The following is a 12381-nucleotide window of genomic DNA, read 5'->3' as shown; positions in this document are numbered from 1 at the left end:
GACTGAAAATGGAAGAAGGGGAAAGAGGCCCTCATCACACCCCATCCCCAAACCCCAATGGGGAAGCTGAGGTTGGGCCCCTGTAGATCCATTTATTTTAGAAGGTACTTGGTTCTGAAGCATTTGTTTCAGAAATTACCCCCATGCCCCATCAATAGTAGCTTTCAACGGCTCTTCCCAGCCCTTCCCGGGTGGCCTTGTCTCTTTTCAATTTCATTTCCTATTGGAAAGGATAAACAGGTAACTGTTTAATGCCACTGACTGGACTCATTTAACAGAAAAAACAGGACCTGAGTGAGGCTGGGGAACCAGGGTGAGGTTGATGGTTGGACCGGAGCAGCTGGGAGAAGAGAAAGGCATCACAGAACACCATGGCGGGGCTTATTCTACTACTCCTGCTTGTGACGGAACGTCGCCCCAGGAGGTTGGTCTAGGAACACACATGTAATCAGCTGCCATGTTAGACGTGGATCCCTAGACTTGGCCTGGAGGCCTTGGTGGGATCCTGGCACTGCCACTCCCTACTGGTGCCCTTCCGTCAACTCCTTCAAGCCTGATGAGCCTCGGTAGCCGGTCTGTTCTCCCATACAAGGTGCTATGAATTTGAACGATGCATGCAACGTGCTTAGCCAGTGCCTCACACATAGTAGGTATTCACTTTCAGCAGCTGACAACCAGCATAGGAACCCAAACAATGTAGCGCCATGTTTCCTAGTACATGCCAGACACTGTTGGGCAATAAGGGCACGCTTATAGATGACAGAGTCCCTGGCTTTAAAACAGGCAGGCATGAAACAGATAATTTCAATACAGCATGGTAAGGATCCTAATCAGGATAGATATGGGGTGATGTGTACCCCACATATGAAGTGTCTAAGGGCACTGTTAATGGCATGGTCAATGGGACTGATAAAAGGACTCATTCATTGTCTCTCTCCAGAATGCAAGGTCCAGCAAAGCAGGAACGCTGCCTGTCGTATTCAGCTCTGTATCCATTAGGAGCACTAAGGGAATGCTTGAGGCGGTCTTAAGTAAAGAAGGAATTAGCCAGGAGGAGACTGAGGTTAAAGGCAATCCAGTCAGAAGGAACTACATGAACAAAAGTACAGAGACTAGAAACAGAGTGATACATTTAGGGAATTAGAGGCAGGTTGTTGAGACATATGGACTATAAAGTACGAGGGAAGGGATGAGGTGAGAGGAGTCAGCGTGGGGGTAAGACCATGGAGAACCTTGCTTATCAAGTTGAGTGTGGTGCTGGTGTGGGTGAACACACAGGTGTGGAGGGCCAGGATGGAAAAGCTGCGGACACGGGCTGATTGAACAGGATCTAAAATCTCGAAAATATGCTTTCCCTATATGCCTGCCAAAGTACCTATGACTTTTTTTTTTTTACAATAAACCCCAAAGTAATAATATTAATCAAAAACAGCTGTTACTTCTTATTCTCCAATTAGTTTATCAGATTTGCGAGCCAGGTCAATTTTCCCAACAACCAGATGAGGTAATTACTTTTGTTATCTCATCTTACAAGAGAGGAGACCAAAGCACAGATTGGTTGAGTGGCTTGCCCAAAGTCACACAGAATGTAGGCAGTAGATACAGGATTCAAACTTAGTCACCTGGACCCCAGAGTTCATTCTCTTAACCACCATGTTATCTCAAACCTACCTTCATTTCATCATTTCTGTCTTCAGCTGAATGCATCTACTGTTTGACCCGTTTGATGAGCTTTTAATTTCAATAGCTCTATTTTTCAGTTCTAGAATTTCTACTTAGTTCTTTTAAAATCTTCTTTTTTTATCATATAGTCCTGTACTTGACCTAAGGTTTCCATTTCCTCTTCACCATGAGACATTTTATTTATTTATTCTTCCCATGAAACATTTTAAACATATATTCTTTCTCAAATCGGTCTATTGTCTTTAGTTTCAAAGGCCTGAGCTCCTCTGTGTTTGGTCTACCGACTCTTGCTAACTGGGTTTCTTTTATTCCTCTTTTGCACATACTATACTTTCTAAAAGTGCACTTAACCTCAGTAGGAATCTGCTGTTGTTATTTAGTGGTTATGATTTTTTTAAAATTTCATTTTTGGTGGGAGCGCCATAGGCACTGGGATGTTGAGACATTTTGTGAGCTGGTTTTAGGTTGTCCCCAGTCAGGGTCTCAGAGTTTAATCAATTCCAGACCAAGTTTTTACATTCGCTTCTCAGTTTGTAGCTTGTGTATGACATGAGAAGAACTCCAACCCCCAAGCCCCATGTAACACAGGTTGGGGTTTGTATTTCCCCTGGGTGACCCCAACAACCCAGGGTGGTTCATAGACTTCCACACCACACCCTCAGTAGAACTGGCCTTTCCTGCTCGGTTCAGTCATCCCTGACAGCCTAAGCAATGAATTTGTTTCTTATGGCCTCAGTTCTCATCTCCATGGGATATTGAAACTGTAGCCCCAGAGAACCATATACATTTCCCATATATTTATAAAACTTTTTATTTAATTCCTTCTTGCTGATCATCGCTCTACCTACCATGGAGCTTTCTCTTCTGGCACCTGGAGATTTCTCCTTTTTGGGTACCAGCCTGTCAGTGAATTTTTTTCATTGTATCCTTCCACCAGCATCTCTGTGTAATTAGGGGGGAATGTCCCTTGACTGCCCACATTTAGATATCAGTCTTTCCCACCTGTGTTCAGGGAGGACGGAGACCTTTGTCTAATTCATCTTTCAATACTAATTTTTCAGACAGTGCCCAGACCAGAGCAGGAAGCAAAAAAGATCTGATCAATGAATGAAAGAATTAATCAGCTTTCTTTCTCATTCTAATGGGAATGAAAGGCCATATACTAATTTTCTTCTAGAGAAATATAACACCAAGAATCTCTGGAAAGCCATCCATGCTCTCTGGAAGGCCAAATTGAACAAACAAAAAGCTGGGGGCCTGTCTTAGACCAGCTTTTTAGCAAGTAGGTTCATAGCTATCGACACTACTTTTTTCTTGAAGGGCACCCACTGCTAATTACCGTGCTGGTCTGATAGAAATTCAAAGCCTGGCAGCCTCACCCCGTGACTGCATGTAACTGATGTCCTTTTATAGCCATAACCAGAACCTGATCAAAACATGTAGTGTACAATGATATCATTTTTACTGCTGGTGCCATAAGGAGCTTGCCAATTATGTTCGCATTCTTGAAAGCACCTAGCAAAGTGCTTGTCACAGAATGGGCACTGAGCAGACATTTAGCGGGCTTTACGTCTTCTTTCACATTAAAAAAAAAATTTAATAAATATTTGTTGAAAATCCACTGCCTCCTAGGCATGGTGCCTGGTGCTGGACATGGAGAGAATAATATACAGTCCTTGTTTTCATCCTAAATTACAAAAAGAATGTCCAAAATAAAATTGACAAGAGAAAATTATTCTAAATGCCCTCTCATTTAAGGTGAAAAGATATCTCACATCATCCCACCACCCTAAAATGCCTAACAAAGTATAACCACCAACATAACCTTGCCTATTACTGTTTTATAAGCTTCTCTCGCTTCAGGGAGAAAATACAACTCCCAGGGAACACATAAGCTGACAAAAAGAGCTGATTATCAAAGTTGTCTGACACATGGGACAATGACTTTTGAGCTTTTGTCACTATAATCCCAGAACCTAGAATCATAACTGAACTAAAGCAGAAACTCAGTAAGTTTGTTGAATGTATTTGCACATACAGATACAGATGTGCCCTTCCATGTATATGTCCTGAGATAAGTTGTGATTCATTATTCCACACATACTGATTGAGGATTTCCTATGAACAAGAGTCTGTCCTAGACTTGGTGATGGAGACAAAGACAAAGACCAAGGACAAAACAGAAATCCTACTTAAAAGGAATTTTCAAGCTTCAGAATGAGATAGACAGGTATATAAATCACCGTGATGTAACACAGAAAATGCGAAGAGAAGCAGAGGAAAGGGCTATGGAAGTTCCAAAGAAGGAATGGTCACTTCCTGCTGAGGGATTAGATAAGACTGTGGCTAATAGAGAATTTGTTCTTGGTCTTGAAGAATAAGTAATTTGTGGCACGCAGAAGGGAGAGAATGGTTAGTGGCAAAGAAAAAAGGGGTGATTCAGTTGGAAAGAACAGCTTAGGCAAAAGCTAGGGAAAGAAAAGCACAGGGTAAATAAGAAATAGAAATGTCACTGGAGATGCATAAAGAGACATAAAGGGGAGGAAAGAAACAAGCCTGGGAGGGTGGGATGAGCCAGCCTGCAGGGGCTTTGACTGTGTCCCCGATTTACCATTCCAGGACACGGGATCTCTATGGAGTAGCCAGTGCTTAGCATATGGTGGAACTTAATTAATACTACAACAACTTCACAGCAGGAACCTGTTCCCCACGTGCGCGCAGGAAGCCGCCATCTGTACGCACAGGCAATTACAAACATTCCAAACACTCTGCCCTGAACTCTGCAAGCACATCAAATACTCACTGGAAAAGGTCACTCAGCAAACAGCTCTGATCAATCCTGGCCCAGGCAGAATCAAATCCCCTAAATAAGATCCACTAGATGCGGTGTCAGGAAGGTCAGAAACAACCCTATTTCACATCTTGAAGCGTTTTTACCATATGGAACGTTTTAGAGGAAGAAGGGAAAGGAAAGGGGGAAAAAAACTCTCCCCAGAAATAATAGAATTCCAAGTAATTAAATGTTAAATAATCACAAAGTAAGCAAGGGATTTATTTTGGCCCCCGCCACTTTCTAAGGATCTAAGAAGCAGTTGATTTCAAAGAAGGCCATGCCAGGATTAAAAATGGAGTTTCACGCCAGGATTAAAAATGGAGTTTCATGCCTCCCCCTCTTCCCTCTCCCCATCCTATGCATCCCCATTGTGTACCTTTGTCGAGTTCACTTGAAATGTTCCATGATGAGGTAGGCACTAACTCAGCAGTGACTGACAACTCTGTTTCTGGAAAGAAAAAGAAGGGAGGGGAGAAAGACAGGGTGAGTGTAAATATATAAGTAACTTATGGGCTGTTAGAAGCATTATGGGAGACTTCCAAACGCCCTGCCCTGGGAGAGAGACCAGTGCAATCCCAGAGTTTATTAAGCAGGAATGCCGGGGGAAGACTCCTGATTTACGGAGGCTATCCAGGAGAAGAATCGGTAGACCAGCGTGCAAGCCTCTTTTCTTTGAAACATGGGCTTGAAAATTAAAATACAAATATTTCATGAACAAAAAAAATCAAGCCTGAAGAAATGACCAAACACTGTCAAACATCAACTTTTCTTTTTCTCGTTAGAAGACCACTCCTAGACTATACAATAGTCTTTCCATGGAAAATGAGAGCTACATTACTGATTTTATTTGTTGTATTTGTGAATTGATGGGATTTCTATTAGTAGAGAAATCTATGTCTCTATGTGGAAGCTTATAGTCAAGACAAACGAAACCTAAGTATTTGAATACGAGAGTCAACCAAGGCAACTCAACTTAAAAGGCAATTTTCAAAACCACCATTAATTAAAGCAAACATGAAGATCAACAATCTACAGGGTACAATATATTATGGAGATATAAAAATTCTTTAGTAATAGACTGTAATATACAAATTATGTTTTTATTGTTTTTGAAATTTTAAGTGACAACACTGTCCTACTAGCACATTTTAATTTTAGTAAGGTTTCACTAACCTTCTCTTAGGCTACACATACACACACACACACACACACACACACACACACACACGCTGTATTACAGAACTTTAGTACTGAGCAATATCTCAGAGAACTCAGAGCCTATGACATTGGATACATGGCACCCAGGGGTACCGGGACGGCTCAGTCAGTTAAGTGTCTGACTTTAGTTCATGTCATGATCTCCAGGTCCTGGGATCCAGCCCCATGTTGGGCTCCTCACTCAGCGGGGAGTCTGTTATCCCTCTCCCTCTCCCTCTACTCCTCACCCAGCTTGTGAACACTCTCTCTCTCTCAAAATAAATAAATAAAATCTCTTTAAAAAGAAGGAGAGAGAGAGAGAGATGGCACCCATGCTGTCAATTCCCATTCCTTCATTCGAGTGCAGACCTCCTTAATCAAGTATGGCTCTTTTTGCCTATTAAACCTGGGACTTGCCTTAGAGTCTTTTTGACAGAGTGCTCTAGGCAGCCACTAAAAATGGTTCTGAAATGCAACTTTTTAGTGAGTGGAAGAACTGGGATTCAGATCCAGGTCTGTTACTGCCCACACACCTCCTCATAGCTCATGCTACCTGGTATTCAACTCTGTGAAACCTGATTTGTTTTTCATCTTGCCTCTCTCTCTGGCTTCACCTTTTTACCTAAATAAGCATACTTTCTACCATTTCCTTATTTACTGATGGGGCTTGGCTGCCACTTGGCCATAGACACCACACACCATAGTCAGTGAACTTTGCCAAGAACAGGATGTTTACCCACTGAGACCTTGCAACGGCCCACTTTTAGTTTGTCTACTGCGTCTCTGATCAACCTGTCACACACAACAGAGACAAAGGGTTTGTGTGGTTTGTGCAGAACTCCTAGGGTTTGCCTCTTTCCCTGTCTAAGCGGCACCTGGGAAAGAAAGTAGAAGAACCCCAACCCAAATGGTCCCAGTCCCTTCCTATGTCCTGAGTTAAAAACAGCAGAGCTTCTTTTAAGGGGACCTGAAGCCAGATGGACAGTATGGCAGGAACCTGAAAGCACTTAAGATTCCAAAATATGAAAGAAAAAAGAAAAAAGTATCCCAAATAGGAAAAATGCTTCACCCAAAACCACAGTGCTCCTGTTCGCGATGAACCATTTGTCCTACGAATGAATAATTCGTGCAGGTGATTCCATGAGGAAGATCTAACTGCCTACACTTGGGAGCCCTCCATGAATGACCCCAACCACAGCTCTACCCTCACCCCAATCCTGCCGCCACCCACTTTGGCTCTTTGAATAATGGCCCTTTGTTTGCTGTATTATGGACAACTGCGGTTCACCATATAAAAGAGCTCATCAAGCACTCCAGTACCCAGACTTCAGGGAGCTGGGGAATAGAAGCATGGCAGCCAAGGCAGCGTTTCAGGCAAGGAAGCAAAAGGTGGGGAAGTGGTGGGATTAAGATTGACCTTGACAGTATTTACATTCAACATTTTCATAGCTTCATCTTACTGCTGCTCAGTTACACTGCCAGAAATACAGGTTCCATTTTACAGTATTAATTTTATAGAAAGTTAGCCCGATGTCACTTGGTTTTTCTAACCTGAGTTTGAATTGCTGATTGAATATAATTTGGGACCGATGACGAATAGATTCTTGGCACTGCTAATGGCAAAATTGTTCCCCATGTGTCTCTGGACACTAATGACTACTCTGCTCTTGGACTAAGGCAACGATAATTTCAATTCACAAGCTTATTAAGTGACTGTGATGATTCTGAGGAATTTTGTTCTCGGTCTCAAGATTCATTCCTTTAGATAACCACATGTTCAGCTTTTCAGATAAAATGATCATAAAAACAGATAAAATATTTTAAAATATGAATAACCTCCCTAAAAAATATTATCTTCCAAGGCCACATTTTTTAAAAGAAAGGCCGATTATTTTCTGTGCAAAGTGTAGTAATAGTAATACCCCCTCACAAAAAATGATGTTACTAGGCTTCCCCTCCCCCAAAAGGAAGGCTGACCTTTATGTGAGAAAAATTCAGTACTTGTCAACTTGCACTCCATGGAGTTCACAGTCAGTAACAGCTTTAGAGAGAGGCACAACCACCAGCTTTGTCCATGTAGGATCTCCACTAATGGATTCAGCTTCTTTCCTACATCCTCATCATGGCAAAAGGATAAGATATTTCCAAGTACATTTAATACCCGCTAGCAACATCTCTTTGTGTAAAATTATTGTGGTAAGAACAAACTAATATGGGCCAATTAGGAGATAGTAGACTATTTAATGGAAGCACACACCTAGATTAAAATACTAATTTCATGATCATGAGCAAGTTACTTAAAAACTTTTGGCCTCTATTTTCTCATCTATAAAATGGGGACAATAAGAGACGCCTGGGTGGCTCAGTTGGTTAAGCGGCTGCCTTTGGCTCAGGTCATGATCCCACCGTCCTGGGATCGAGTCCCACATCGGGCTCCTTGCTCATCAGGGAGCCTGCTTCTCCCTCTGCCTCTGCCTGCCATTCTGTCTGCCTGTGCTTGCTCTCTCTCCCTCTCTCTCTCTCTGACAAATAAATAAAGAAAAAAAAAATGGGGACAATAAAAGCCACCTCACAGGATTGTGGTAAGGATTACATTAGATTATGGTCCAAAGTGGACCTGCACACTGTCCAGCACAGAGTGGACCCCCAAGATCTTCTGTGCCTTCCTCTCGGTCTAGTAAAGCAAATAGCCACCCGTTAAGCAGACATCCTCTGGTTAGCGGCTATGTCACTGTTTAGGTTTGAAATAACACATTCTCCACGCTTTTAGGAAAGACTCTGTATTTCTCATGCTCTACTAATCTAAGCCAATTTTTTCATTTTTGTGAGGTTTTCCCCGAATTGGTCACCAGTTCTCTTAAGAACATAAGTGCTTTTATGCATTTTTACCCAATTTAGGCAAATCAAGCGTATTTTAGAAAACTCCAGCCCTTATCTTCCCTGACCTCTGCAGGAGGGCAAACCATTCTTCTCCCGATTTGATCAATAGGAGCTATTATCTTTGCAGTTTCACTGATGATTGACTTCTTGGCACTGATTCTGCAAACCATAAGGTTTTGGTATTTAAGCCTGAACAGTGGGAGTGTTATTTGGAGGAAAGGGGAAAAAAAAAACAAAAAAAAAACAAGCCTTGAATCCTCCTCATTGATAAAAGCCTGTGCTCTCTGAAAGGATTACTGGTTCATCTCAGCAGTTGGCAGGTAGAGACCCCACGTTCACAGGATGTAGAATCTCTTGCAAGAAGCACCCAGCCACGCCACATCCTGTAACCTGAAGCAAGGATACGTGAGCTTACACAGACATAGACCAGCATACTCAGGAGACTCGTGGCCAGCCCCATGGTCACCAGGGCCAAGTATGAGGGAATAAATGGCCCAGTGTCCTTCTTGACCAGAGCCCCTGAGTCCCAGAATGTTATACTCGGGTATGCCTTAGATATTTTTTATGCCCACTGGATTTTGTGGGGGGTAATTTGATAGAGCAACATCAGAGGCTGTAGAGGGAGAGAGGACAAGAGGACAGGGCTCTAGACCCTTCTTCAACAGGAACAACTTTCCATATCTCTGTTTTAACTATCAGATATTGTGGAAAAGTCTCTGATGCTTTAAACAAAACAAACAAACAAAATTAAGCCTCTCCTATGGTACAGGCTCACTTTACAGATGAAGAAAATGAGGGCCACAGAGGTCAAGTGAGTTAGTGAAAATCACAGAAGTTCTAAATAAACCCAGGCCTTAGAAATGACTTAGAAATAAATGCATGCTGCCTTCTCTCTGTGTTCCATTATCTTCTGTCTGTGCCCCTAAGACATGCTATGTATCCTTAGAAGCTGAGTTCAGAGACACACACAAGGCATTTTCAAACAGCTAGGGTCAGTCACACAAAATCGGTACACTTTCTTCTCTGCTCATGGTCAGTGGGGCACAGGGGAGGGTGGGAAGGAGGTGGGCATGCTGATGGCTTCAAGTTCTCTGCTATGCCGTGTCATTCTAGATATTATTTGGTGATGGCTCTCAGCCATGGTTCCTTCCTGTCACCAGTGCCTGAGTGGAGGAGAAGCCCATAGCCATAACTTACTTGTAAGGTAACTTACTTGTAAGTTACCTTGACAGAGAGCACCTGTTTGGGAAAGTAACAGCCAAGCAGGGCACGTTCCCTAACAGTACAAGGGGTCAGTCAGCCAGGGCACTGTCCCAGCTCTGGGTTCACAATCACCCTATATCTGGGGTCCTGAAAGAGGGGCCCCTCCGCTCTGGGAACTGAACTTACTGAGGAGAGAGCAAAGTTAGAGCCTTTCTCACCCCATGTGAAATAGTCAGCTCTGGAGAATTAATTACTAGGCTCAGTATCCACTATGACCTCATAATCCTCAGTGACCTCAAATTTGGATTCCTGATGTAATCTTTCAACAAAGTTATCAGGACAAAGACCAAAAAGAGAGGACAATTCTGCCACCTTAAACCCCCTGCTCCATTCCTAACCACACTACCTACACGACACTATGAAATCAGATTTTTTTCTTATAAAACCTGTAATAACTTTGTAAATAGCATAATTACTATGCAGGTGGTAAAGCCATTAATTTGTTGAAGAAAAATTTTAAATATACCAAAATTTGTGGTATTATTCATATTTTTGTAGAGAGGGAATTGTTAAAAAAAAAAAAAAGTCCAGGTTTTCTTAATGTGTGAGGGTCTCAGAGATCTTGTCAACAAGTTCATAGGTACCATGACTATCTCCATTCTTAGACTGAAGAACCAGAGGTAGACATATTAGGGCACTTATCTACTCAGCTTGTTGGGAGAGGGGTAGGATTTCTGATCAATCTGGGCAGGGCAGTCTGACAGTAAAACCAGAGTGTCTCCAACTGTGCCCCAATCAGGGGGCGGGGGGAGGCTGAAAGGTGTAGCCACTTCTCTCAGGCTTAGGCCCCCCTCAGCCCCAGAAGATCCCTGTGAAATCTAAGCTCCATAGAACACAGTTTGACAATGGGTATCTGAGACATTATACCTCCTTCCTATCAATGCCCTGTTTCTTAATTCTAAAACCCAAAAAGGACAGTGAGGAACACAAAGGCGGGGTGGGATACTTCTTGAATCATCCTTAAATGCCTTGTTTTTCTTTGAACACATTATTTGCTTCTTGAAGTCTTCTAAATTAATATAACAGATCACATGCACTTGTATTTAAAGGAATTGTTACACAAAGCACCACAATGACACACATCCTTTAAAGTCAATAAAAATAATCTTGAGAACTATCTTACTTAAAAATACCATACTTGGGCTCTCTTCCATGGAACTCTAGAGAGTCGCGCACCCATTCACTCCCTCACTCATTCATTCATTCAACACACATGTGTATAAGCACTTCCTATGTGTAAGAACTAGGATGAAAAATCTTGTCCTGGTCCCTAACATTTTCAAGAACTCACAGTCCACTGGGAGAATATAAAAACACAACCATAAACTGCATGACAGAGCAACAATAGAAACTGATAAAAATAATCTCCCCATCCCATGAGTCATTCCTCCCACCTTACCCTAAGCAGGCTAAAAACACCAAGAATACTGAATAAAATATCACAAAACAATAAATAATGCATAGCTGAGATTGAAAGGAAAGAAATTCTCAGGTGCCCAAAAGGAAGAAAACAGTAAGTAGAAGCTGATGTAGAAGGTGCCTTATAAATATAGACCCTCTGGGCTGGAGGCTCAGTTTCAATGCTCACTTGAAAACCAAAAATGTGACCAGAGAGAGATCTAGGTTCTGGCTTAAAGTCATTACTAGAGCCTAGGAGAACATCCCCATCTGTGGAAAGGAGCTGAACAACATTTCCTCCAATGAAACTGCTGGATGCCTAGAATCTAAGAATTGGGAAAGGGAGAAGGCACATCTCTTCAAGAAATCAAAAGGGTGTGTAAAGACCAGAGAATTCCAGTGTATCCTTCACCCAGTTTCTTTCCATGATTACAACTTATATAATCATGGCACAGCATCAAAATGAGGAATTTGACATTGTTACTGTGCAAATGTCAAGTTCTATGTCATATATATATATATATATATATATATATATATTTCCTCCCTTTCTTCTCCCCGCCGGTTTCGGGTCTCTTCTGATTTGGTTAGTGTATATTTTTCTGGGATCATTGATACCCTTTTAGAATTTTGTTCTCCTATTCATCTATTCTTATCTGGATAAAATGACAAGGGAGAAAAACTCACCACAAAACAAAAGAACAAGAGGCAGTACCAACAGCTAGGGACCTAATCAATACAGACATTAGTAATATGTCAGAAATAGAGTTCAGAATGACAATTATCAAGGTGCTAGCTGGGCTTGAAAAAAGCATGGAAGATATTAGAAAATCCCTTTCTGGAGAAATAACATACCCTTCTGGAGAGAAAAAAGAATTAAAATCTAACCAAGTTGAAATAAAAAAGCTATTAATGCAGGGCAATAAAAAAATGGAGGCTCTTGCTGCTAGGATAAATGAGGTAGAAGAGAGAATTAGTGATATAGAACACCAAATGATGCAGAATAAAGAAGCTGAACAAAAGAGAGAAAAACAACTACTGGACCACAAGGGGAGAATTCAAGAGATAACTGATACCATAAACAAAACAATATTAGAATAATTGGGATCCCAGAAAAAGAAGAAAGA

The 12381-nt window shown here is 41.8% G+C and overlaps 1 protein-coding gene across 1 annotated transcript in view; it reads right to left on the bottom strand.

Moving 5' to 3' along the window:
• The window catches only part of LOC111143305 (receptor tyrosine kinase like orphan receptor 1), a 233273-nt gene that overhangs the window by 167396 nt on the left and 53496 nt on the right, over positions 1-12381 (bottom strand). The window contains exon 2 of the mRNA XM_022496957.1: positions 4893-4964. The gene's annotated coding sequence lies outside the window, so the exon portion shown is untranslated. The remainder of the gene's footprint in view (positions 1-4892; positions 4965-12381) is intronic.

This window comes from Enhydra lutris, unplaced genomic scaffold (assembly GCF_002288905.1).
Source record: "Enhydra lutris kenyoni isolate GAN:26980312 unplaced genomic scaffold, ASM228890v2 scaffoldscaffold9, whole genome shotgun sequence".
In the NCBI taxonomy this organism is placed as follows: Eukaryota; Metazoa; Chordata; class Mammalia; order Carnivora; family Mustelidae; genus Enhydra; species Enhydra lutris.
The sequence above is the reverse complement of the archived record's forward strand: the minus strand, read 5'-3'. Positions and strand labels throughout refer to the sequence as shown.